Consider the following 9,586-nt stretch of genomic DNA (forward strand, 5'->3'; position numbering starts at 1 on the left):
CTGTCTCTCTGTCTCTCTGTCTCTCTGTCTCTCTCTCAATCTCTCACTCTCTCTCGCTATCTCACTCTCTCTGTCAGGGCCTTTGAAGTACTATTGTTCACTTCAAGATGTCTTATCAATCCCGATTAAACTTCAAGGAAGGAGCGTTATTGGGTGGTTGAGATCGAGGTGATGTAATGTTATTGATGGTGCGTCTTTCAGTAATTGAAAGACTTTGTATCAGTTTCTCACTAGGAAACATTCCACTGGGCAAAAACTTGTGGGATTCAACGTTGTTTCCATGTCATTTCAACAGCAAAAATAATTATGTGATGATGTTGAATCAACGTGGAAAACTGATTGGATTTGCAAAAAGTCATCAACCTAAAGGAATTGTGTCTTTTTTCACCCAACTTTTAACCTAAATCCAATGTCATGGTGAATTTTTTGGTTGATTTCACGTTGAATTCTCGTTAGTTGACAACTCAACCAAATGTAAGTAAGTAGACGCTGTAAATAGACGTTGAACTGACGTCTTCCCAGTGGGATATCAAATTGGAGAACATTGTAGCGATATGTAACATATTATAAGCCTTTACAAGATGTTATAAAGGTTCATACATGCTTATAACAAGTAATAAAGCAGTAACCTGTCAGCTGTAAATTAAGTGTTACTCTCCAGCTGAGGGCTATTCCTAAGGCCATTCTCTCTCTCTCTCTCTCTCTCTCTCTCTCTCTCTCTGGCGGTGGTCCCACAATCCTCTTTCCATATGCTCACCCATCAGTGTTCCTCGAGAGGTACCCTCCCATGTGGCTATGTTTAAAAGGTGCATCCGTTGAGGTCCCAATGCACTGGGCTACTATTCCATCTGCCTCAGTTTTTTTGGAATCACATATTTTGTCATGAAGCGCTGCATCAATGTGTTACTGTTATGGTTATGCAAGCGATGCTGTGTCCAGACAACCATCCTGGCTTGGTCTTTCTTTTCCAGGAGTGGGGCTTTAAGCCAGACCCTCCCTCTATAGCATTGCAGAACTAGTATCTAATGAAGTTTAGATAGTCTGAAGAACCCAGCTTAGAGGAAGAATTACCATACTTTAGAATTCCTTAGAGTAAGTTTCCATTTGTCACGCCCTGACATTGAGATCTCTAGTTGGGTTGGTCAGGGTGTGAAATCTAATTTATATATTTATATGTTGGCCAGGTGTGGTTCCCAATCAGAGGCAGCTGTCGGTCGTTGTCTCTGATTGGGGATCATACTTAGGCAGCCATGTTGCCTACATTAGTTGTGGGATCCTGTTTCTGTTTTGGCTTGTTTGATGTTTAGCCTTTTGAACTTCACGTTCTGTTGGATTTTGTTATTTTGTCGGTGTTTATTAAAATAAACGACTATGTACGCATGCCACGCTGCACCATGGTCCGATCCTTTACACAACGAACGTGACAAAAGATCCCACCACCAACGGACCAAGCAGCGTGAACAGGAGGAGCAGACATCATGGACATGGGAGGAGATATTAGACGGAAAAGGATCATGGACGTGGGAGGAGATCCAGGCAGGTATGGATCGCCTTCCTTGGGAGCAGACGGAGGCAGCGAGGGAGAAAAAACGGCGACTCAAAAGGTCCCGATCACGAAGGAAGCCCGAGAGGCAGCCCCAAGAAAAAAATTGGGGGGGGCACACGGGGTGGTTGGCGGAGCAGCAGGAGGCCCTGGAAGGGCTGATTGTGGAGAGGGAGATAGCGATAGAAGAAGCCGCTATGATAGATGCCCTCCAAGACCTGCAGCTCAGTACTCTGAGAGAGGAGACCACCGCCTTACGGTTAAGAGGGAGCAGGAGCTCTCCCTTCAGAAGGAGGCGCTGCAGGAGGCCCACGGGGAGAAGGAGTCAGTGGATGCACGGAGAGAGGAGCTGAGAGAGGAGTTAACACTCCAGCAGCAGAGAGCTCGGTCCTTAGAGCAGAGGCTGGCGGAGCCAGGTTTAGCAGAGCCAACTCCCCGTACTCGCTTTGAGGAGCGTGTGACCGTGCAGGCACCAGGCTATGCGCCGGCTTTACGCACTGTGCCGCCAGTGCACCTTCACAGACCGGTACGGCCCGTGCCTGCTCCTCGCACCAAACCAGTGGTGCGTGTCCCCAGCCTGGTACGGCCCATGCCTGCTCCTCGCATCAAACCAGTGGTGCGTGTCTCCAGTCCAGTACGGCCCGTACCTGCTCCTCGCACCAAACCAGTGGTGCGTGTCTCCAGCCCGGTGCACCCCGTACCTGCTCCTCGCACCAAACCAGTGGTGCGTGTCTCCAGTCCAGTACGGCCCGTACCTGCTCCTCGCACCAAACCAGTGGTGCCTGTCGCCAGCCCGGTACGCCCCGTACCTGCTCCCCGCTCCAAGCCTGTGGTGCGTGTTCCCAGTCCGGTACGGCCCGTACCTGCTCCTCGCACCAAACCAGTGTTGCGTGTCTCCAGCCCGGTGCGCCCCGTACCTGCTCCTCGCACCAAACCAGTGGTGCGTGTGTCCAGCCCGGTACGGCCCGTGCCTGCTCCTCGCACCAAACCAGTGGTGCGTGTCCACAGCCCAGTGCGTCCTGTGCCAGCGCCCCACACTTGCCGGGCTCCTGTGATGATCCATGGCCCGAAGCCTCCTGTGATGATCCATGGCACGAAGCCTCCAGTGATGATCCATGGCACGAAGCCTCCTGTGATGATCCATGGGCCGAAGACTCCAGTGATGGTCCATGGCCCGGAGCCTCCTGCGACGGTATGCAGTCCAGAGCCTCCAGCGACGGTCTGCAGTCCAGAGAGTCCAGCTCCGGCACCGGTGTTTAGTCCAGCTCCGGTTATCTGCTCCACTCCAGTGCCAGAGCAGTCCACTCCACCGGTGCCAAGTCCAGCTCCGGTCAGCTGCTTCACTCCAGTGCCAGAGCAGTCCACTCCACCGGTGCCTAATCCAGCTCCGGTTATCTGCTCCCTACCAGAGCCGGGGCAGTCCGCTTCACCGGTGCCCAGTCCGGGTCCGGTCGTCGGGGGGGGACTGCTCTGGCACTGGAGTGGAGGGGGGGTACTGTCACGCCCTGACATTGAGATCTCTAGTTGGGTTGGTCAGGGTGTGAAATCTAATTGATATATTTCTATGTTGGCGGGGTGGTTCCCAATCAGAGGCAGCTGTCGGTCATTGTCTCTGATTGGGGATCATACTTAGGCAGCCATGTTGCCTACATTAGTTGTGGGATCTTGTTTCTGTTTGGCTTGTTTGATGTTTAGCCTCTTGAACTTCACGTTCTGTTGGATTTTGTTATTTTGTCGGTGTTTATTAAAATAAACGACTATGTACGCATACCACGCTGCACCTTGGTCCGATCCTTTACACAACGAACGTGACACCATTGATGTTCAGTTGCCATCCATAGGCATATCCCTCCACCACTCTACTCACACCACACATACTGCCATACAGTCGTATATTCATGTAAACACCACGTGAACACTCCACAAATCTTCAATTACTGTCACATTATAACACACTGCATACAATGGCCTTTACAGTAGCATCATTTATTTAGCAAGCTGGTTCAGTAGTTTAGCAGAGTCAGTGGTAACTCAGTGGCAGTGCTCCACATGGTAACAGCTGGAGAGTTAATTAGCCCTGCACGGTAGTGTCTCTCTGTCTCTGTCATTTTGCTAATGTTCCCATTACCCATTAGGTAATGTTCCATTGGCTAACACATGGACCATGGCTCTGTCTCTAGTTCAGTTAGTATGCATACAGTATGTACTGTACTGTCATCTATGTGCGAGGGCCTTTGTTGCCTTTTATGATTCCAATTAGCCAGTAGCCTACATTGTTTGTGGAACTACATACTGTACCGCTAACAGGTAAATAAGATGCTTTATGGTTATATACCGTACAGTGTAGCACGACTAACAGGTACATAGGATGCTTTATGGTTATATACCGTACAGTGTAGCACGGCTAACTCGTACATAGGATGCTTTATGGTTATATACCGTACAGTGTAGCATGGCTAACAGGTACATAGGATGCTTTATGGTTATATACCGTACAGTGTAGCACGGCTAACAGGTAAATAGGATGCTTTATGGTTATATACCGTACAGTGTAGCACGGCTAACAGGTAAATAAGATGCTTTATGGTTATATACCGTACAGTGTAGCATGGCTAACAGGTACATAGGATGCTTTATGGTTATATACCGTACAGTGTAGCACGGCTAACAGGTACATAGGATGCTTTATACTGTATAGTGTATACAGCTTATTGCAACATTTATCATCAACTAGTTTCATTTTCATCTCTCTCCCCCTCTCGCTAGTCCTCTCTCCCTAAGCTCAGCTCAGGTCATCTACCCCAAAGCCCAAAGGTTTTCACAGCTATTACTCTGAACAGTGTCAGTTCAGCAGCTTCAGTTCCTCCAAGGTTCCTTCAATATTCAACATTTTCCTGGCCAACCAACCTGACTCAACCTGTTTGCTTTAAGAAAGCTGATCTTGTTTTCTTTCTTCTTAAAATGTTTCATTAATGAGGCTCTTGCTGCTAACCTCCTTGACTAGGAAGAGATTGAATGGGATTGATGCATCAAACTGCCATTCCACAGATGGTCCTCATCAGGTTGCATTTTTCATTATCTCAGGTGTGGCTCCCACCTCCGCAGGCCAGTTCATTAGCAGTGAAAAACGATCGCAGGCAGACCCACATGGTCGGTCACACACACTGAGCTACACATGCACGTACGCACAGACACACACAGACGTAAGAGTGCATGCTCGCACACACAGCCACACCCACACCCACACACACACACAAAGGGGGAGTTAGTCTGAGTTGGGGCTGGAGGATGAGGCTTGATATCCCCTGCCTCTTTGAACCAACAATGGTCGTTTGACAACCCTCTCCATTTTCTCAAAACAACAGAACCGATTCCCTCAGGCTATAACAGGTTAAAGCTTGCGAGGTACAACATAATCACATGATGGAAAACAAGAACACCGTGCCACATACTGTGCTTTATATTGCACGCCATATAGAATGATTACATCCTTCTGCGAGCCTGCAAACCTATAGTTAAATCATAATCAGAGGCTTTGAAAACAGGCAGCCATTCCTGTAGGCCTAGAGCAGTACAAGGTTAAGTGAAACTGTCGTCCCTGAGGTATGATAGAATGTTGAGGGTTATTCTCCAGGGCAGAATCAGTCTGTGATGCAGACAAATCAGCCTTTAGAGATTTCGCATCCATAGTGATGGGAATTGAGGTGCTGGTACACTGGGGATGGTAGATAGATATATAGAAACTCAATGCTATAGACTGTCTGCTCTGAGGGAACTAGAGTTATTAACAGTGTAAAGTCTAGGGGGAATCTGTGTCACTCTGAACTTATCCATCCGTGGTATTGAGATGTAAAATGACTGTGGGTAAAAAGAGTAATGTGAGATTTGACTGCAGACCAGAAATTAAATGAAATTGTAACTCTATACTTCAATTTGGATGTAGGCCTATTCAACTGTAGTTAAACCTGTTTAAATGTAGGACATACTGTATGCACACGCACGCACGCACAGAAGGTTTCCTGTTTTTTAATGTAGCATAGGGAGCAACAATTCATTTAGACTTTGAACTCATCACTTGATACTTGATGTGTGATATACTTTCCCAACATAAATATAAATAATGATTTATCTCCATGATAATGATGAATAGGCATTATCACTATTGTCCCCTGTGTGTGGCTGTGTATTGGAACAACTGACAGCTGTGGGTGGGATGGCTCCCTGCACAGATGATTCATAGATCCCCTGGTGAAGGGAGACTACTGACATGTAACTGGATCCCACACCTGGCATCTAGTAGGGTGGACGTTGCCTCAACCTCAGCTGGGGCTGAGACTGGCCCCCAGCCTCAGCCCGGGCTTCAGCCTCTGCCTCAACCCCCAGCCCCAGCCCCAGCCCCAGCTTCAGCCCTACTCTATCCTCCCAACTACAGCCACGACCTTATACCTCATCCCCAGCCTCAGGTGGCTAATCCGCCCACCGGCGTCTCGAGCCGAGGAGAGCACAGCTGCAGCACAACAGGCTGTTGTTACCGCTGAGTCGTCCCGGCCGACAGCCATATGAAGTAATCGGGCTCTGTGCCAGTAGGAGAAGACAAAAAGGAAGGAGGCAGTAGTTCAGACTCAGGGTGTGTCCCAAATGGCAATCTATCCCCTCTACAGGCTCTGGTCGAAAGTAGTGCACTATATAGGGAATAGGGAGGGGCCCTGGTCAAAAGTAGTGCACTATAAAGAGAATAGGGTGCCATTTGGGACGCTCCCTGACTCAGAGCTATGGAACGACTGACCTACAAACCTGTCTGTCTTCTCTCCACAAATAAATATCCACCACAAATTATTTTCATCTGTTTATTAGTTATTATAGTACTGGTAATAGTTGCTTACTCTGCATATTAATTGAGACACAACATTAGGTGCATTATGTCATGGGTGCAATAATAGCATACTGTAACGGCTAGAATGAATAGCTGCATTAATCTTTGGTTGTATAGTATTGGAGAATGGATGGTGTTTATTATTGCTGAGCTGTGTGGTTGGTAGGTCAGATCATGGCAGCAGATGTCTCTCCTGAGGGAGACCATAGCATGTGTTTAGTGGTTGAGAGTCTGGGTCTGGGTCTGGCTCAGACCTGGGTTCAATTAGTATTTGGTTTCTATCAAATGCTTTGAGCGTTTGATTGAGCCTGTCTGGAGTGCCAGATAGGCGAGGTTTGCATGTTTGGAACTACCCCGTTGGTTCAGTTGCGCCACGCCAGCTCAATCAAGTGCGGCTAAAACATTGAAAGAAAACAAATACTATTTGAACCCAGGTCTTCTAGATCATAGAGCAGTCACAGAACCCTGCCTGTTGTGTGGAAACTTTACCATTGTCTGACAAAAGAAGGGGGGAAACGAGGAACACATTGAAGGGTTTTTAGAGACACTGTGTGTGCAGGAAATCGAATTAGTCACTGAATACCGTGAATGCATTAGATTAAAAAGGAGTTAATTAGTGCTAATTAAAATGTGATAGAAATAGTTTCCCATTCAGTAAGTTTTAAACAAATAAACTCAAAATTAGGTCTACATTGTGTTCGATTTTTTTTTTTTTAAGCAATAGCATTTTATTATTGTAGATTTCTTCTTTATTTAGTTAATTATATTTACTCTCCAACCTGGTTAGAAATAGTTTGAACTATAGTCATGTGGAATGGTTGTTGTTGAACATACTGAGGTATGTGCCAGCTCCGAGACTAAGTAGCATGTCAAATGGAAATCCTGTCAGTCAATTTAGTGCAGCCAGGTAACACAAAGCAGCTCCCTGTTCTGAATGGCACCTGTCAAACCCCATTACACCTGGACGTCATTGGGTGGTTGGTAAAGGATTACGTCTCTACATGAGGTCACAACCTTTATAACCCCCAAACAGGAACGAGGTGAGAAATTGAATCAGTTCTGGGATGTTTTTGGACCTTTCTGGATGAGGTAGAACACGTGTTGAGCAGGTGGACGTTATGATAAAAGTCTGTCTGAAAGGTGAGGAGGTCACCAGGAGTTTTCCACTGATCTATATGGTTCTGTTATCTCCATGATTCAAAGGCTGTTTCTACTACATGGCAGGTTTATGGAGAGTTTACCTTGGCCTCTGTAGTTAGGTATGCTTCTTCACAAAATCACATCGCTCTTGCGTACTCAGACTTGCAGACAGGCTCTGCAGACGGGCTCTGACTTATATAAAGGTTTGAGTGTCTAAAGAATGGTGCCCTTTGTTAAAGTCAACTTAACTCATGGAAGGACCCGCCCGGTCAGACCTGGGTTCAAATAGTATTTGAAATCTTTCAAATACTTTCAGTGTTTACTTTAGCATTTTCTATTGTTTCCATTGCAACAGGCAAGCTCAATCAAGCACAGCTATACAGTGTTGAACCAAGGTCTTGTCTAGACTCGGTTTCAACCATACACAAGGTCTTTCCCTGAAAATCTACTTTAAGACTTGAAGGATAGCACAGGTCATTGATCCCTTTCTCCCCTGTCAACATCATGACATTGGAACAACTAAAAGGTATGAGACTGCAGACTGCAGGATTTCATGTCTCTTTCCAAGCATTCGCCTCCTACCCCTCTTCGCTGGTGTTTGTGTAATTCAGTAGCCTCTAAGAGAATGATTTTGCTCTAACAAGCCAAAATATCACCCTATTACCTAATAATGCGCTACATTTGGCCAGCGCCTCTGAGAGGCTTCTAGTTCTAACAGGCTTTTTCCATGCTTTGACAGTGTCCTAAACGTCACCCTATTCCTAAGGCTCTGGCCAAAAGATCTGCACTGCTCTGGCCAAAATAAGTTCACAATATAGGGAAGAGGGTGCCATTTCAGACACGCAGCCAGTAAGAACCAACGATAGCCTTATTTCTGAGTAATTCGGAATACTGTAACTAGGACACATACGAGAGCCATATGTCCCAGCGAAAAAGACACTGCCCCTTGGTTTATTTTCTGTATCGTTCGTCATGGTGCCTTGTTGGGTACAGTACGCCCGCTCATTCGCTGTACCTCTGTGTATCCATCCACACTGTTGCCATGGCGAGGAACGAGGAACTGGAATAGTCTGGCATCCATTGCATCCTGACTCTCTCTGTGAGTCTATTCAACACACATTAAACACAGTCATGGTGTATGACTGGTCTAGCTCAGTTGACCTCACGCCCTATGGGTATCTACCAGGGTGAGGCAAATAATTGCCCTACTGTTTTTATGGCCATCTTGTGGATGGAGTTTTATACCCATTGCTGGCTCAGTGATATGTGGACAAAGATGAAGATTAAATACCAGGGTAGACTGATTTTAATTCAGTCAAATCAGGAAGTGAACAATTCCAAACCAAGACAACAGAACATACATGAGAACTCCTTCACATGCCTGACACCCTCCTGTATTGTCATGTAAAATATGGCATGGATAATAACTTATTTGTTGCCAATCTGCCTCGATTTGTAAGCTTTATTTATTCATTATTAATGCTATAAGGCTAATCATCCCACTGTGCCTAATGCTAGCGTATAAAGGCCTTTAAGTTTGCTACTGGGTTTTCTTCCTCAACAAAGCTATAGATTTCCTCTCTCCTTAATAACATCTTTGTTATTCTATAATTGACCATCATTAAAGCTTTCCTAAGGGGTTTATAGATTCTGTCTCAGGGTAGATGTTGATGTTGTTTACTCAGCTAACTGAATGCCTGTTGTGGTCGATGCTTTTGCGAGAGAGAGAGCAAGAGCAAGCGAGAGAGAGAGACTAAGGAACAAGTCCTGTTGCAAAGATTAAACACTGTAAACACAATTAACCAAGTACATTGGTTTCTTAAATAAACACATTTAATGTAATTAAACAAGCAAAATACCTTTCTGCAGGAGACTTCTTTGTGTTTCAGTGTATTTTCCCCGCCTTCTGCATAGCACTGCATCATAAAATGAAAATGCCAAAAACAAGTTATGAATTTTAATTATACTGTATCTGCTTCTACACAAGAAAGCCAAAACTAATATTGGTGGCATGTTCAGAGATAACACTG

The sequence above is a fragment of the Coregonus clupeaformis genome, chromosome 6 (genome assembly GCF_020615455.1).
Source record: "Coregonus clupeaformis isolate EN_2021a chromosome 6, ASM2061545v1, whole genome shotgun sequence".
In the NCBI taxonomy this organism is placed as follows: domain Eukaryota; kingdom Metazoa; phylum Chordata; class Actinopteri; order Salmoniformes; family Salmonidae; genus Coregonus; species Coregonus clupeaformis.